This window comes from Asterias rubens, chromosome 6 (genome assembly GCF_902459465.1).
Source record: "Asterias rubens chromosome 6, eAstRub1.3, whole genome shotgun sequence".
NCBI classification, from domain to species: Eukaryota; Metazoa; Echinodermata; class Asteroidea; order Forcipulatida; family Asteriidae; genus Asterias; species Asterias rubens.
Window position 1 is genome coordinate 2,980,390 of NC_047067.1, and position 19,245 is coordinate 2,999,634.

A 19,245-nucleotide genomic window follows, 5' to 3' on the forward strand; every position below is an offset into this window, starting at 1 on the left:
CTGTATACATCATTCGAATTCATACCAAGCATTCTTTGAGCTTGTTGCCTTCAAAAGCACTACCTATCGATAGATATATATAATTTTATCCAAAAGCCAGACTTGGTGTCATGTTAGAGGAGCATGTATGTTCAAATCGAAAACCAAACTGAATACAGACTTCTGGCACTGACGTCACGAATTGGCGACTCGTCTGCCATTTTGTTGGTCAATTGCGTGTAAAGATAACATGGTGTGCGTCCAACCGCAAGAGGGTTGCCCAAATTACTCACTGAATAATAACACTGTGGAAATTGGACTCCTATATTGGTGATGACGTCAAGTAAATTTGGTCAGTACACATTTTCACTTCAAGACACTGGTCACTATTGATGAGATACTGGTCTTTGACAATTACCAAAGGTGTCCAGTGTCCAGTGCCTATAAGCTGAAAATGTCAATTTTTTGTAATATTTATTTATATATTTATTTTATATTATCCCGAAGGGTGATACTTTTGTTTTGTTTTGAGATGATCGGGAAAAAAATTGAACATGAGCCTTAATTACCTCTTATTATTTTGATATCATCCATGTCCTCTGTTTATTGCCATCTTAAAAGGAAAGCATACATTTGTTTTGGGAATCATCTGATTGTTATAGTCATATTTAAAGGAACATTACAAAATTGGTTTTGTTAGCAAAAAAGTTTCTGGCAGTGTAAGCACTTAATGTAATCCACCATATGCGTAAACTGACAAACCTGTAGAAAATCGAGATCGATCGGCCATCTGGGTCACAAATGAGAATAGTGAAAACCTGATTACAAAATTTTGCATTGCATCGATGCCAAAAAAACAATTAATAAAGCGCTCACTGAGCGATAAACTAAAAACGCGAAATTAGATAATTTATTTCTCACCAAATATGAAATTTCAGACAGAAATATTTCAAGGGATGTTTTCTACTATCATCATCATTAGACCGTGTAAGTTTTATGTAAATCTGTGATCTTCACGATTTGTTTTTCTTACCAATTCTGTAACGTTCCTTTAAACTAAATACATTCAAACTGGCCTGTGAAAAAAATTCGTTTCGCTATTCCTATTGGTGGAGAGCTTGTTATGGGGGTTTAAACCTTCGACAGTGTTTATAACCGGTTGTGAGCGGATACTCCGCGCTAGTCTTGGTGCAAGACGTGTCTTGTTACGGGCGATGCGGGCGCTGTTGGTGAGTTGGCCGCGCTGTGCACCAAGACTATACGCGCACGGACGGAACCGCAAACTGTCGGAAATAGGCGTCTCAGTCTTAACAATGCTACACACGGACGTCGTACATGTACATACAGAGCTCAAGCACGTCGGAAACGGATAAGTTTTACAGAGTTTATTACTTGATTACGCCTTTTAATAAAAAAGGCATTTATGAATGGGAATAAAAGAGTAGTGACTCGTTCTTTAACGGTCGTTTAAAACTTGCAGGGTCGTTGCCGTGTGATAAAGGCCCTCGCCTTCGGGCCTTTATCACACGGCAACGACACTGCCTGTTTTAAACGACCGTGAAAAAACACGTTGCTACCACTTTATTCCCTTATTTCAAAAGGTGTTGAGATAATGCAGAAAACCCGCAGCGGTTATGTTTATTTCTACGCAGGAAGGACAATCCGCTTTGGTATACACAATCTGAGAAAGGAATCTGACAAAAACGTTTCTTAGACTAAAACTTAGGGGGATAAAAACTTGTATTTTTGCCCATACCCATTTTCTCTTGAAGTGAAATTACTCTCAAAATGCTTTATCACTATACAAAGCGCTTGTGTACTTTCCAAGCAATTTTGTATTGCCATTAATTTTAAGAGTGATTACCAAACGTAATGCCTTCCCTAAGTGCAATATTGGGCGAGGACAAATCCAAGTGCCCTTTTTGATAAAATGTAAAATCACAAATATCCCCAAGTAAGCACAAATATAATCACTGACAGCATCAATCATGGCTCACTATTGAAATGGTATTATTTATCGAAACTGTGATCAACTCATGTGTAGACGTTATACTATACAGGTTTGGTTATTATCGAAAGCATAATACCCCCCCCCCCCACCCCGCCCAAAAACAAAACAAAAACAAAAACACCTGAAAGCTCAGTCATTTGTAATTTCTCATTGGCAATAGACTTCTGAAGAGGAGTATTTACGTGTATAATTGCATGATGATGTCAGGAATTAATTTATCTTCTTCTTCTTCTTATCATGACCACACCCTAGATATTGTGTTTCAGCAACTAGCAATATCTTTGTACTCGGCAAGGTCCTCAGTTTTGCACTCCTTCTCCAGTTGGGGGAATTCATCTTCAATAACCATGATGTAATAACAGTAATATCACTGTATAATTAAAGTGCACTTAATGGCATTTTCACTAATTGATTGAGAGATGTTTATATGACAACCAGATGAGGGGAATTAATGTTCTCTTGAAAAAAAAAAACGGGAACTGTAGATAGATAACAATTAATACATAAACCGTTGCATAAAAAACCCATTTGACCTGCCCTGGATGGATATTTAAATTTTGCCATAATGATGACAGTGATGACCAAGCGTTAGTGCACCGTTAGGATTTAACGGCTCCCAACGTGTAATTGTGAATAAGTTGACAGTGATTATCGTCATCACAAATCGAAGAGCTGTGCATGAATAATGATGTCCTGACTTTGTTTCACTGTTGTTTTTGTGGTCGTCGTCATTGTCAAATACCCGCGTACTTGATACCACTCGTGTCCGAATTTGTTTTCATGATACACGGCTCTTTATTGATAGAAGGCATGGACATGTTTGGTTATTGTCAAAGACCGGTATTCTCACTTGGTGTATCCCAACATGTATAAAATATTAATTTTGATTTTTACCCACACACCGATGTGTGTTAGCACTGTATACTCAGTACTTTCCCGAGTCATGTGAACAAATCAAAGGCATGTAACTCGGGTGGGATTCGAACCCACGACCCTTGCAATTCTAGAGCAGTGTCTTACCAACTAGACTACCGAGGTTGCCCGGTAGCTAGAGGCAGTTCGAATCCCATGTTTTGGTAGCGGGTACCGCAACGATAATAAGATATGTTAAACTTGCATCGGGGATAAAGAAAGACGAATCAGCTGAAGTTTTCTTTTATTGAGTGATTAACTCAAATTACTTTTTTCCCCCAAAACTACGTTAATTCAGAGTGAGCTGTTTCTCACAATGTTTTATACTATCAACAGCTCTCCACTGCCATTATATAAGTAAAATGTTATGCTATTATTATGTTAAGTAGTTTCCAGTAGTGTCCAGTGCCTTTAAACAATCACATGTTATTTGTAACCAAACGCAGATTGTGCGACCGTGAACCTTTTGATTAAATTCGCGGTGATGCAATATGGTATCTCCATGTTGGCCGGAGGCCGTGTTTCTCTATCTGAGAACTATACACCAGGCGTTCATTGTGTACGGCCTGGTGGTTGAGAAAAGATTCGTAAAAAACAATCTACACTTTCACCAATAGAGTGACGTCAAAGAAAGGGTTTAAGTTGCTTCATTTTTCAATTAAAAAACATGCAAGATTTGTCTTTTTGTTATTGTAGGTGAAATCTAAAACCGAATCCGCAGTTTGCATTACTCCTTTATTACCGAGATGTCTTCCGTTTTCATTTTTCTTCCCAAATTTGAATATCCCGTCCGGAGTTAACCATCCAATAACCACCCGGATATTATTATTGTTTTCATAATGTAGACAAATCACGAATCCATACTCGATTCTTTTCATTAACCTTTCTGTTTATTAATTTTATTCAATGCCATTTTGTGTCCATATTCATAGCCGTTTGTTTCTGATCATCGTATCATACAATCTCACGGTCCTGCGGTATAAATTTTCAAGTAAAACAAGAACCAGCAGATATTTTATTTCCACTTTCGTTCAGAAGGTACAAGCTTTGATATTGCACGAACGTCTTGTGAGTGTGACACAAATGCAATTGTAAGCGTAACCATGGGAACGAAGATCACGTATGGGGGGATATATATTTTTTATTATGCCCTGTATCAAAACGCTAAAATTGACAACCTTGGGACTCGCTCACTTTGACAGATTCATAAACAGCCTAGACTCTAGTCTACAAAAGGAGTCCTAAAACTATCGCCCTTTTGTTGGATCCAAATTCAACCAAGTTACACAAAAGGGTATCGTAAATAAGTTATGTAAAACGCAAACCATATCAAGGGTACATATATATATACAGGGCTAGATAGCTCAGTTGGAAGAGCACCAGCGTTAAACCGGAGGTCGGTGGTTCAAATCCCGCTCTCGTCAATTTTTCTTTGTTCAATCCAAAATCATTTAAAAATGTACCCAGTCAGTTTCCCTTGTGGTTTATTATTTGATATATATATATATTCCTTTCATTCTAAACATCCTTTGTCCTCGCCACTTCACTCCTATTGGTTCATAGCCCCCAATATTGTTTCTGAAATAGGAACTTTGATTGGCTGTTATTTTCCCGCTTCTTTCTGGATCCTTTCCTTAATCCCTTTCCCCCTCTCTTTTTCTATAAATGGATATGTATTTGTTTGTACTTGTCTTATGCCTCTGAAGAAGGTCCGGATTGGATCGAAAGCTAAGGCCATCTACCCTATTCATTATATATTGCACATCTTCAACCGGGATGTCATGCAAGTTTATATTAATTACACTTAGGAGCAACCTTTCTTAATTAGAAAATGATTAATTCATTCCCCTTTTTTTACATTTCAAATTTTTGATTTTACGTGAGGCCCATTTAATTACCTTGATCTTTAAAATGTAGAAGGAGTTCTTGGTTAAAGACGCTGGACACTATTGGTATTTGTCAAAGACCCTGAGTCTTCTCACTTAGTGTATCTTAACATATGCATCAAAAAACAAACTTGTGAAAATTTGAGCTCAATTGGTCGCCGAAGTTGCGAGATAATAGGGACTTTTCGTTTTCGACGACGGATGGTTCTGCGACGGTTGTTCAGCTAAACGTTGTCGTTTTCAGCACAACGAAGATTCATCCCAAGTACTGTCGTAGAAATTGAGGGACGACCGTCCTCAAAGCCGACGCATGCGCAGATTACGCCAAATGTCATCTTTACCGTCGCAGAACCATCCGTCGTCGAAAACGAAAAGTCCCTAATAATGAAAGAAAAAACACCATTGTCACACGAAGTTGTGTGCGTTTAGATGGTTGATTTGGAGACCTCAAATTCTAAATCTGAGGTCTTGAAATAAAATTCGTGGAAAAAATTACTTCTTTCTCAAAAAACTACGTCACTTCAGAGGGAGCCGTTTCTCACAATGTTTTATACTATCAACCTCTCCACATTACTCGTAACCAAGTAAGGTTTTATGCTAATGCTAAGTTATTACCAGTAGTGTCCACTGCCTTTAACAGACCGGAAATGTTATCATAATATACGCGTACATTGCGTTCGAAACCGATCGAATTTCTATTGATGTGCGGTTTGGGAATTATGCATTTCCTTACATATTATGTTATGATAAACGTTACATATTTATGCTATTCTAAACGCTCAGCGGATATTGTAAGTTTGGAGAGCTTGGGCTTTAGTTAAAGACATTGGACACTGTTGGTAATTGTCTAAGACCAGTCTTCTCACTTGGTGTATCTCAACATATCCATAAAATAACAAACCCGTGAAAATTTGAGCTCAATCGGTCATCGAAACTGCGAGATAATAATGAAAGAAAAAAACACCATTGTCTCACGAAGTTGTGTACTTTCAGATGCTTGATTTCAAATCGAATTCATTGAAAATTCCTTTTTTTCTCGAAAACTACGTCACTTCAGAGGGAGCCGTTTCTCACAATGTTTTATAATATCAACCTCTCCCCATTACTCGTCATCAAGGAAGGTTTTATTACAATAAATATTTTGATTAATTACCAATAGTGTCCACTGCCTTTAAACATGTTCTAAGTGTGTTTCTTAAATGAGATTTTTAATTAATGAACGTCACTTAAAGGCTGTTGTCTGCTTTTAGATGCCATCTACCTGATGTGTTTAACCCACGTTAATATCCACTCTCATTTTAGCAAACGGTCGCATAATTTGTAAAGACACTGCTCTAGAATTGCAATGTTCGTGAGTTCTAATCCAACCTTAGCAATACGCCTGTGATGTTTTTTTTTCACAGAACGCGGGAAAGTACCGAGTATACATTGCTGACACACATCGGTGTGTATGGGTAAAACCAAAATGAATATTCTTTGTCCCGATGCAAATTAAACATCTATTAGATCGCACAATTGTTTTCATGGTCTTTGTATAACTCGGCGAATAAAAATGCGGTCTGTTACATTTTGTCCTCAAAGAAAGTTTGCAGTTTGACTGATAATCCACCATTGCCGAATAAAGAAAACAACTGGAGAAAATAAATGGCAGTGAAGTCTGTCTGCTCGCGAATTATGTACGCTCAGTTTGTAGAGGTCATCGGACATTAAAACAACAATAACCATCAGGCTGGTTAAAGACATTGGTAATACTTATTGGCTGTGCGTTTATATAGGATCCCATTTGCAGATGGTTCGGATCCGTATTCACTATTCACATAATAATTATGTCTGGAAGCAGGTTACCAGTCAATGTTGTGTATTGCGTATATCGTTCAGTTACTGACTGGCTTCCTCCTCTATTAAGTTTAAGGACAATATTCTGACAGAACAATATTTTCAACAAAATTAGTGTAATTTCTATACTTGTGAACCAAATATTAATTGGTGGTGGGGATAGTTGTTTGTATCCCCAACAAAAGTAAGCAGGCAGTGGACCCATGTTTTGGTAATTACTCAAAATAATTATTAACATAAAACCTCACTTGTTGACGAGTAATAGGGTATAAAACATTGTGAGAAACGGTTCCCTCTTAAGTGACATAGTTTTCGAGGAGAAGTAATTTTCCACGAATTTGATTTTGTGACCTAAGGTTTAGAACTCTTGAGGTCTTGAAATCAACCATCTAAACGCACACAACTTCGTGTGACAAGGGTTTTTTTTTCTTTCATTATCTCGCAACTTCGACGACCAATTGAGCTCAAATTTTCAATAGTTTGCATACGTTGAGATACAGCAAGTGAGAAGACTGGTCTTTGACAATTATCAATATTGTCCAGCCGTCGATTCCACAAAGAGCTAGGACTCGTCTTATCTCGAGTTAGGACGAGTTACTAAAGGTTAATCTTAAGGTCACTATGCTACAGTGCAGGGTTGGGACTCGTCTTAAGTCATAAGATTAATCCTAAGTTAAGAAGAGTTTTGTGAAATCGACGGCAGTGTTTTCATAAGAGGCTTTGGTACCTTTTGTTGTTCAAGTTGTTGGCCATGACATGAATCCCCACTCACTGTGAATGAAGATGTATGTAATATAATTTATCTTGAGAAGTTTCAGCTTCCTCAGTCGCCAAGTTTTTGAGAAAGAAAACTGAAAATCACAGAGCAATTTTTTCAGGAGAGTCGCGTTGATACTGTATATTTTAGCAAACATACCAGTACTGCTATTATGCCAGTACTCGTAAATACGTTTTAAAAGACGAACATTATTTTCGTGACATCGTTTTACTCATTTCTCAAAAACTACAACACCCCAGCAAGTAATATTTTGAGGGAAGCTTTCTTAAATCTGTGGATGTTTGTTTGGTGTCTCTTACAAAAAAACACACAGACTCTAAAGGAAGGCGACGTGTGGAAATCTAGAAGAAGAAAAAAAAAACAGTTTGGCAATCGGTATATTGGCTAGGAGCCGGACAGTATTTGGGAGGATCACGTTCACATTGACTTTACCTTTGACATAGGCCTACGTAAACCCCACCCATCTACTGAACAACTTATACTATTCACTCAGGATATTGCCCTCAGGTGCAGCATAACGTTTTTTTCCAATCAGACAAAATTACAAATCAAAACAATTTCCACAAATTCAGGTAAACTGCGGTTGCATTGTAGTAATTGTAAGTATTTGACATTGTATAGCCGTTGACCTACGTCACAATGGGACGCGGTACCCGTTAGATAGTGTCCCCGTTATGCCTGGGTCCTAATTAAAACCCTATAGCGTGTAACTGAGATTATAATGTGAGAAGATTGAAGACATTATTGTAGTTCTTCTGTTTGTGCATATCTTTGATGTACAGTATCCCGTTTGAAAAATGACACAAAAACACCACTTTATGGGCAATATCGCCAAAATGCTTACACATCGATATCACTGTGTAGAAACTTGGCCCCCAGACTGTGGATACACCGTTAAAGCCATTGAACACTATTGGTAATAACCCAATAATAATTGTTAGTGTAAAAAATAACTTGGTAATGAGCAATGGAGAGCTGTTAATTGTATGCATATGTTGGGGTACGCCAAGTGAGATAACTGATCTTTGGCAATTACCAAAGGTGCCAAGGGCCTTTAAGATCAATGATCCACAGTCATCAGTCAAAACCATGTCTTGTAAATGTAACATAATCTTGAGATATTCTCAAACCGAACCCACATGTTAAATCTATCAATCAATGTATTCTTGTATTCATCCATGATGTCACATCTCTAGTGATTATCATGAACTAACTGCTAGGAGGTATGGATCTAGCTATTATACGCTGTCGCCAAAAGTAATGAATGCTAACTTTCACTTGGTTCCCTCAAGCTCTGGTTTGATCGAGCTGACACATGACACTATTGGTAATTGGCGAAGACTTGCCTTTACAGTTGGTGTATCTCAACATATGCCCAAAATAACAAACCTGTGAAAATTTGAGCTCAATCGGTCATCGAAGTTGCGAGATAATAATGAAAGAAAAACGCCCTTGCCACACGAAGTTGTATGCTTTCAGATGCTTGATTTTGAGACCTCGATTTTGTTTTATCACAATGTTTTATACTATCAACCTCTCCCCATTTACTCGTAATCAAGAAAGGTTTTATGGTAATAATTATTTTGAGTAATTACCAATAGTGTCCACTGCCTTTAAAGGAACACGTTGCCTTGGATCGGACGAGTTGGTCTACAAAAAGCGTTTGTAACCGTTTGTTATAAAATGCATATGGTTGGAAAGATGTTTTAAACGTAGAATACAATGATCCACACACATTTGCCTCGAAATTGCGTGGTTTTCCTTTTACTTTGCGAACTAACACGGTCGGCCATTTATGGGAGTCAAAAATTTGACTCCCATAAATGGCTGACCGTGTTAGTCGACGAGGTAGAAGGAAAACCGTGCAGTTTTGAGGCATGTTTGTGTGGATCATTGTATTCTACTTTTAAAACATCTTTCTACTCATATGCATTTTATAACAAACGGTTACAAACGCTTTTCAAAGACCAACTCGACCAATCCAAGGCAACGTGTTCCTTTAATATGAATAGTGGACAAACTGCAGCCCTTTTCAAGAGCCATTTTGATGAAGAATGTATACATTAAGATCATCGTGGAAGGTATAGTGTAATGAAACGGGAACAAATAATGCATTCCTTTAGACAAGCAACCCAGAAAATAGCAAGCCTTAAAAGTGTCTGCTGTAAGCCTGATTTGAATGTAAGATTACATGCGAGGTCTTTGCTTTAAACAAAATACACACACCACTCTCGCTATGTTTGTGCGTACGAGCCGTACACAGTGATTCTCACATTCAACATGGCTTCGACATTTTGTATGCACAAGTGATAACTACATGTTTTTTGTATTGGTCTTTCCTTCGGGCTTTTCATCCAGATGAAGGTTGATGAATTATTCTGCAAAACATTGTCTCTGTCTACGGGCTCCGAAACAGGCCAACATAATCAGTCTTTTAGTAGATATAATTACAGATGGCAAAATGTTCTTATTTGTTGTACGCATGTTTACTCTGTTACCACTCTGCAAAAGCAAAATATTGGGCAAAAAAGGAATGCAATTATATCCCCTACCACTTGCATCTATACTATTCGTGTTCACAACAAGCTAGCTGATTGACATTATCCTTAAAATTGGGTGGTTTTACCAAAGCAAATGTTGATCAATTGACCTACTTTATAGAGCTGTTAAGCAGAAAATATTGCTTGACACATTTCTGCTAAGCGTAAATTAGCAGTAACCAGCCGCAAATGGTGCATGAGAGATAGTATTCTTGCTGGTAACGTTATGTTGGTAAGCAAATTGTTTTGTGCTTACACTTTGTTCTCAAGCAGCTCTAAAGGTCCAGGTATTTATTTTTTTGTTTTTAGAGCTTAACGTTGATTTTCTGAATTCTCTCACCGGCATGAAGATGCTTCTCGAGAGGAAAGTGTTGTGTTTTCAGTGGAATGATTTACACGCCTAAAAGGGCGCGCAGAAATGACAACACCTTAGAAAATGTCGGTATTTTCACTTAGTGATTTCACACTTCAACGGCACTGGACACCCTTTACAATGGTAAAACACCAGTATTCACACTTTGTGTATCCCTGCCTACAGAAACAAATATGTGACCATTTTTGAAAGAAACAATAACGAGAACATTTTGAAAAAATGTTTATCGATGTTGCAAAAGAATAATGAAAGAAACAACACCTTTGTTGCACACATTTCGTGCTTTAAAATGCCCAATAAAAGGCTACAGACCTGAAGTCGTAACGTAAAGTGGTAACCATGTTTCTTTACCACCGCTATGTTCGAGGAAGACCTAGTGTTTTTCTTGGCACATGCATCTCTGCATCTGTAATTAAATTCTCACTCGATCGATTCGAACTCATGAAATTCAATCTTAAAGTCATTACTTCGTACTCGTAATTAGAGAATATTAGTTATTGTTGTTGACCAAACCTTCAAACACATTAAAAGGCACTTGACGCTATCAATTGGTAATTGCGCAAAATAATATTTAGCATAACAACTTACGTGGTAACGAGCAACGGAGAGATTTTGATAGTATTAAACATTTTGAGAAATGGCTCTCTTTGAGAAATCGGTAATTTCTCACTCCATAATAAAATACTTCAGATGAAGCCCTTTATTATACATTTGAAAGCAAACGAACTAATGGAACAATGGTGTTGTTTCTTTCATTATATTCTCTTGCAAATTCCGATGACCAATTGAGCTCAAGTTTCCACAGATCTGTTATTTCATGCATAATATGCTGGGACGCACCAATTGAGAATACTGGTCTTAGACAATACTACAAAACGTGTCCAGTGCATTTAAGGTGGCATTCATTGTTTATTGTTAGTATTTGTTTTATTGTTACTTTTCAAAATGTCACCTGACAGTTCCCCCCATTTATTTTATAGACACGCTCACAATTGTTTTTGTTTTACAAATTAGTTCTCTCCAGAGATTGGTATGACGTTGGCGCCCTGCTGTTACCATGGCAATGAATTGCTTGATAAACGTCAAATTTATGATTTCAGGCAGCAAGGTTGTCAAAATTGTGCTTAATATGACAGGAAAATATATAGGTTCACAATTTAAAAGGTTTTTAAAGTGTTGACAAGCGGTTGTGAATTTATTTTAATCAATTCAATTCAATGTAGCATTTATTTCAATGCTCATTTTTTATAGGATATGAGGTATCAAGGGAACTCAGCAAACTCCCACAAGGGATATAAACACCAAGCTGGCAACAGCCAATTTCTCCCTCACAAACATTGGTTTAACGTCTATGATTATGAATTACACGGTTTAACGTCTATGATGATGAATTACACAAATCAAGAAACTGTGATTCAGTAACTAGACGACATTATTTGTTCTATCATTGTGAAATCAGCGGTTAGCTGGGGGATTCGAACCCACAACCTTGTGATTGCAAGTCCTGCAGTTTAACCACTTGACCACGGTGATGTGTGAGTATCTACTTGCCAGGTCGAGTTTTATTCTAAGAAAACTGTCTTTCTTATACTCAAAACAAGAAAGGGCAGAATCATTTGGACTAAAATATAGTAAAACAATTCAAGCAAAGATGACCAATAATAATTATACTGATAATAATTTAAAATCTGAGTTAGGAGTTTGTTAAAGAAAAAAAAACGACAAGAGAACAGGTTGAATTCACTTTGTAATGAGCTTATTAAACAGATAATGTTAAGAAATAATTACTTGACAGCATGAAACACTTGCCAGATGCCTGCTTCCTTTACTTTGTTTCCCATGTTTATAAAACACAGCAGATTTTTACTGACTCGCATAACTTGATGTCACAACTCAGTCAGCTTGATTGACTTCAGTTGTTGTTCTTGTTGATCAAAATGTATTTACTCTTGTGGCCTTGCACTTGTTTTCGAGTTTTTCAAATCTACGGTTTCACATGTGTTTTACGTCTCAAGTTGAACATCGTTCACATGGTTTAAGTGGATCGAGCAATAATCGAGTCAAGTTTCCTGTCACGAAAACAAAATTGCTGCATTTTACAAATGATTAATATACTGATATTAAAGGCAGTGGACACTATTTGTAATTGTCAAAGACTAGCCTTCACAGTTGCTGTATCTCAACATATGCATAAAATAACTAACCTGTGAAAAATTGTGCTCAATCGGTCACCGAAGTTGCGAGAGAAAAATGAAAGAAAAAAACAACCTTGTCACACGAAGTGGTGTGCATTTAGATGGTTGATTTCGAGACCTCAAGTTCTGAATCTGAGGTCTCGAAATCAAATTCGTGGAAAATTACTTCTTTCTCAAAAACTATGGCACTTCAGAGGGAGCCGTTTCTCACAATGTTTTATACCATCAACCTCTCCCCATTACTCATCACCAAGTAAGATTTTACGGTAATAATTATTTTGAGTAGTTACCAATAGTGTCCACTGCATTCAAGGACTGATGATGGATGCCTTAATGCTATATACAAAAAGTACAACAGTGAATGTTTGATCAGTGTTCAAGTCATGTTCGTGTGGTTCGATGACTTGAAATTGTCGCCCTCGTTTCCCACCGAAGTCATTTTTTTTTTATACTAAATCTGTCTTGTACCGGAAGGAGGTCGACTGTTTCCCTCCATGTCTTCCCTTTGAATTGTTCGCTGCCCCGTCATCCATGCAGCAATTGTTTGTTAAACTAACGTCTTACAAGAAACACTGCGATTTCTTCCTGATGCCATGGTCACAAGAAGCCAAGGTGAAACATCTTATTCCAATAGAGGAGCCTTGCATTCAAATGTGTCTCCAAGGAGGAACAAACAACTATTATCTTAAAGAGAAAACTTGGCACTGTGCACACAGACTCGTCTATTTTAGGGGTCAGCCTTAAAGACACTAGACACCTTTGGTAAATGTCAAAGACCAGTCTTCCCACTAAGTGTATCTCAACATATGCACAACATAACAAACCCGTGAAAATTTGAACTCAATTGGTCGTCGAAGTTGCAAGATAACAATGGAAGAAAAACACACGTAGTTGTGTGCTTTCAGATGCTTGATTTCGGGACCTCAACATCTGTTTCTCAGCTCTCGAAATCAAATTCAAATATTTTAGTGGAAAATTACTTTTTCTCGAAAACTACGTCACTTCAGAAGGGCCGTTTCTCGCAATGTTACCAACTAAGTTTTTATGTAACAATTATTTTGAGTATTGCCATTAGTGTCCAGTGCCTTTAAACCAACTTCTTTGGGGATTTGCTTATGGTCGGTGATAATGGTGCACGTGACTCGGTACTGACGTGTTAATGTTTTCAATCTAGTTCTGAAGTGAACATAAACAAAATTTGAATGCGGAAGGTTCAAAGGTCGATCATATTGTACGTTGCATTGATTGGAGAGGGTATAATAGTGCCAATTTAAGCGTTGTTCATTATCTTGATTCAAAGGGGGTAAGCCAAAATGCCTACCAGTTGTAGACGATTTGACGTCATTATTAATCGTGTACCTTCAAGTCAAGAAAATTAAGTGACCAGCAATAGAGGTATCTTCGGGAGGCATTTTTCAAGATGGGGAAAAAACCAAACCATAAATCAATAAGTACATTAAGTTATACATAATAAACACGAAGTAAATTAAACACAAAAACTCAAACAAACAGATAACTAAACATACATGGTCTTGCGAGATTCCATTGTTGTTGTTTTTATTCCGTTTTCAAAAAATATTCCTCTTCGGAATATAGAAATACTGTGTGGACTAAATATGTTCCATTGTGTATATGGGGACCCACAATAAGCGTATCACAAGAAACACCTAAAACACCCCAACACCCCGGAAAAAAAAACCGAAATTAGAAAAACAAATAAAAAAACAAACACCTCAACAAATATCCCCCACGTCCCAGTAATCAAAATAATACTGCAACCCGATAACAAAACAACACACAGACGAACAAACACCCCAACAAACAACATAGCAATAACCGTAGACATCTTACAGGCCTAAGTCAGCTCACATCTTTAGCTGTAGCAGCGGTACACTGCATACATTGTCGTTGTCTATTGCGATACATTAAAAATGCACAATAATGATACAAACTGCTCGTCGACCTTTAATTTAATAATACAAAATGGTTCTTTTGCAGGATTGATTCGCCTACGAATTACTAAAAGTTGTCATGGTGATCATAAATGACGCCCTCTGCTGCCATACAACGAGATAAAGTGGTACGTCATCACCGTAGACTGGTGCCCTGTCATTTATCCGCAAGGATAAAGACTTGCTTTTTGGCACCAGTGATATCATTGGATACATTGATGTCATTGGATAAACGTGCAGTGACGTATACATATCTGTGTTTTGATTGGTCAAGGTGATGTGGGTGCAGCTGACAAACATCACCTCGTACCAATCAAACCATAGATAATTATGGAAAGCTTACTTTCGGTCCGTCCTTCGCTCGGCCCCAGCGGCCAGTCTATCCAGCCCTCGATTTCACGAAACTCATCGCAAGTAGCGACGCATCGTAGGGTTTGCGATGCGTCGCAGACCTAAGACACGTCGCGGCTGCGACGAGTTCCACAATCCATTTCACCAAACACGTCGTAAGCGCGACGAGTCGCAATACAAACTATTTTCACTCTTAATAAAAACAACCCTTTGGACGAGGATGAACTGCTAAAGTTCTGCGGATGTTTTATGTTGTGTACAACTTGGTCATGAAACAGTCGTGTATTATAGTTCACTCAACCGTTTCGGACTAGTGTTTAGGTTTTTTGTTTTGTTGTGGTTTATAATTATTTATTTGTTTAGTTGTTTTAGTTTGTGTGTGTTCGTTTGTTATGCGTGTGTTTGTTTTCTTTTCCTTTACCCGGCCCTTTTTTTTTGGGGGGGGGGAGGGTAAATTTCCATTTGTTGTCTAGTGTCTTCCCGATTGGTTCACGGAAGTTACGTGTGGTAATTGTTATGTCCTTTCATACCCTATGGGTAGTCGTAACTTACGACGTGTTCTTCCTCGTTGTCGAGGAACTTGCGACGTATCCGACGCATCGTAACTTTGATGAAATCGAGTTATACGCATCGCAACTTACGACGTGTAACCGGTCGCAACTTGCATCGCAGCGCTTCGTGAAATCGGGGGCAGGACCGCTGGGATGGGCTAATCGCTTGCACAGATTCTTGTTCAGGAAGTACGTCACGTATGTAGTGCATAGAAATAATATGGTGCAGTGCGAGTGTGATGCATGATGGGACTGCGCATAGAGAAAAGACAACCTGCATGTTGTGTACATACACTGTGTATTAAATGAACAGTGCACTTGCACGTAATGTTATTATACGTAGAATTTGACTGCGTATATCCATGCATGTGAAACGAATGTAGGTGAAATGTGATTATGGACGGGGATTGACCTAGGTTGGAGGCCACTCTCTGGCGTTATTCACACTTCTCGAAGTGTGGCGTCAGATGTTCAGGCTACTATAATCACCGTTGCCCAAACATTCTGCGAAACACCCTCAATTGACACCATCCATTAACGTTTATGAACTGTTTTTTTCTTCTGTAGGTGTCGCACTGTTGCAAGACAAGGACAATAATATTGTGGACGACAAAAAGGAATCATCCGATTGAGACAACCTTTAGCTCCGAAGTATTAATTATCGAAAATCGGCTATGAATTGAATGTATCACTAATAAAGATCATCAAAAACGTGTACAAAGGGGATACTGGAGCAATGAGGAGCAGGGCGCCACCAAGCGTCTGTGACAGACTCATTCCACTCCAGTAATGACCGCGAAAACGAGTATAATGAACCAATAACCTAAACTTTTGAACCAATCACAACTGCATGTGTGGTCCTGAGTGACCAATCACGGACACTCATGGGTGCTGGGCTATGCGGACCCCGCGGAAAGAACACAGTTCAGTACGTCAACCTAGGGAGTACATGCAGTAGTGTTACGGCAAAGGCATCTACGAAGGACGGTACCACAGGGGAACTTGAACGCAATAAGAAGGCTGGCAAGACCAGTAGTGGGACAGAGCCAGTAGCCATGTCTCACCAACGTAAGAGCCCGAGTAAGAAACATATGCTGAGTAAGCAGCAGCCAGTCGGCTCTCGTGACTACTCAATGAGTGGTAGAAACTACTCAACGAGTAGTGAACCTAATGGGAAGAGGCATGTCTCATCGGAAAATGAGGGTAAGTAAAACAAAATGTAATAATTTTTGAGTAACACGACAGTAAAGTTAGTTTGTTATAGTATTGATCATTAGACATTCACGTCTGTACAAACCCAGTTGAATGTCCAATGTCTAATACAAACCAACTTTATACGGTCATGAAATTGCAACTTTTTCATAAGTCTTGGTCAAAAAGGTTGTTTTCAGCTGGGTGATTTTCATTTGCTCGCAAGCCCTACAAGATCGTTCGGAACCTCTAAACATGCAACCAACGTTCTGCTTTGATTCATTTGGAAAACCTTATTCGCCGTGTGGTGTAGAAAAGTTACTCGGAATATGATAAACAAAACTCAAAACTAGATTCGAGCAACAACTATAGACAATCGATTTGTGTTATAACAATAATGATTCTCGAGTAACGCTGAAAATGTCGTTCGTGATTTCAATCTAGCGCCCTCTGTATCAACTCGAATGTTAACGTCAAGTAACTGGCCGTATGGTTATAGCGCCCGCTCTCACCTCGACTTGAAGTTCACCTTTCAATGAACATGTGTAATTCATCAATTAAAATGTTTATGGGAAATACATTAAATATCTTAGGTTGTTAAAATGTATAATGATATTGAGAAATGTTTCAAAGAGGTATCTTTAATAAAAATATGAATACAAAAACAAACAAAAACTGTAAAGAGAAAAAGATATAAAACAAGATATAAAACACAATAGCATGTAAAGTTGAGGTATCTCGTTTACAACTTACCTTTTCGTTACAGGAATGTTGTCGTAAGAGGACAGCAAAACAAAGAAACACAAAGCAGAACATGAGATTCACTACTTCCGAATGTATCTTTTATAAGCAAAACCTCGTATAACCTGCTCCTTTTAACGAGGATTAACTGTACACTGTAAAGATGCCTTCATAATACTAAAAACATCAACTCAAAAACATTGTGCAACATGCATCAATACTTTTATTATTATTCTACCGTTCCCGTAATCACACGAAGTGCCTATGAACCACCTATCGTGCAACTTTGTGGACATTTGCAAAGCGCTGTTCGTTGATAATGTTTGGGTTTGCAATTAACTGTTGGCATAGGCCTCTACTCTCTGATAATTTGGAAAACGTTTCATTGATGTGATCGTTGTCACGTCACTATAGTCTCAAGACGTGATGTGTCACGCCCACTGGTTACGGCAAGTTGGTTACTCGTTATAATCAAACGTGCAAACTTTATTTACTGTTGTTAATTAGTGTCATGAGTGTTAATGAATGTGCATGCAGTGATGTAATGACCTTCTGAAGTGTGTGCTACGATGTGATATTAATTTGCTTCATGGCCCCAAATATAAATTGTTTAATCATTCTCAAAACATTTTGTATAGTAGATAGTGTTATAGTGGTGTAATTATTATCACGTCATTTTAAAGTAACAAGTTTATAATGAATGTAGGCCTACTGATAATGGCTGTCTACAGCCCATGAAATGTTTCAATCATCTTCCATTGGTATGGAATGATTTTTAAAAAATAAAGAAGGTGATGTTTAGGTTCATTACAACGTGTACATAACTCGAAAGACTGGACTCCCAATTCACATTCGGTGTCAAATCTGGCTTTCGATTTGTTAAAGGACGAGGGAACATATGATTTCACAGACGTCTGAAGTTAAACATTTTGGAAAGAAAATACTATATAGTGGATGTGACAAAGTGGAGTGGTAGAAGTGTAGGAGAGCTGAGAAGAGCAGCGATTGAAGGAGAACAGGTGATGGCGGCAACTCCAAGAGTGCGCCCCCAAAAATAGTTAATGGCCTGATGTTTTGACCTTACCAGAGTCTTTCACGTGGGCTTAATTTAATGGTGGATGTAGCAAGTTGGGGAGGTAGTGCTTTCTGATCCACCAACCAGGCTTCTGGTAGATGATACCCAGGCCTATATCCGTGTTTCAGCCCAGGAGAAGGTAGCAATGGCCCCGCCGGGAAACAATAAATTCTAGCCACACACTGAAGTGGCGTTCTGGCGACTTGCATATAAGGAATATCAACACAAAAACACCAGTTGGAGCTGATAATATAACTTTGTTTTCATAGACCCCAACAAGATATGACAAACTCTGAAACTACATGTTGTTTGAGTCATGAGAAAAATGAGGAGAACAGATTCACGAGGAGACGTTTTAGAAGTAAATTAATGCCTTAGGGTGTCCGGCATTAATACCAAAATATACCTCATCACCCTCTCCTTCTGGATATCGATAGTCAGAATCTGACAAAACATACGTGAGCTCAATTGCTAATGTTCCTCGATGTGCTATCCACATCCACACGCTGATCCATAAATAGTTGTACACCAAAAGTTTGGGATTACAGGATGTATTAAAATCTCGAATTTATGCTGTACTCGTGAGAAATGTCCTCAGCGGGGGAGAAATCGATGACGAAAAACATGTGATGAATTCAATCTGGGGTAAATAGAGGGGACGTGTGGGGAACTTGCACCAAAACCGAAAAGTCTTTAAAGTTCAGCCCAGGACGTGGGAACGTAAATAGAGAAGTGGACCAAACATGAAATTGATCTAGTTGTTGGATTTCTTTGTTCGAATTCTCTAGTTTATTCAACTGTGTTCCGGAATATATGCCGTTCCTCACTACACTTCTTACCACTGTTGTCACTTTGAAGTTAACCAGCGATTCCC

At 38.3% G+C, this 19,245-nt stretch overlaps 1 non-coding gene across 1 annotated transcript; it reads right to left on the reverse strand.

Annotated features, from left to right (window-relative positions):
• Positions 1-2,955: 2,955 nt before the first annotated feature.
• Trnas-aga lies at positions 2,956-3,028 on the reverse strand. The gene has a single exon. It is a non-coding gene; the product is annotated as a tRNA-Ser (tRNA).
• Between the last annotated feature and the right edge of the window lie 16,217 nt (positions 3,029-19,245).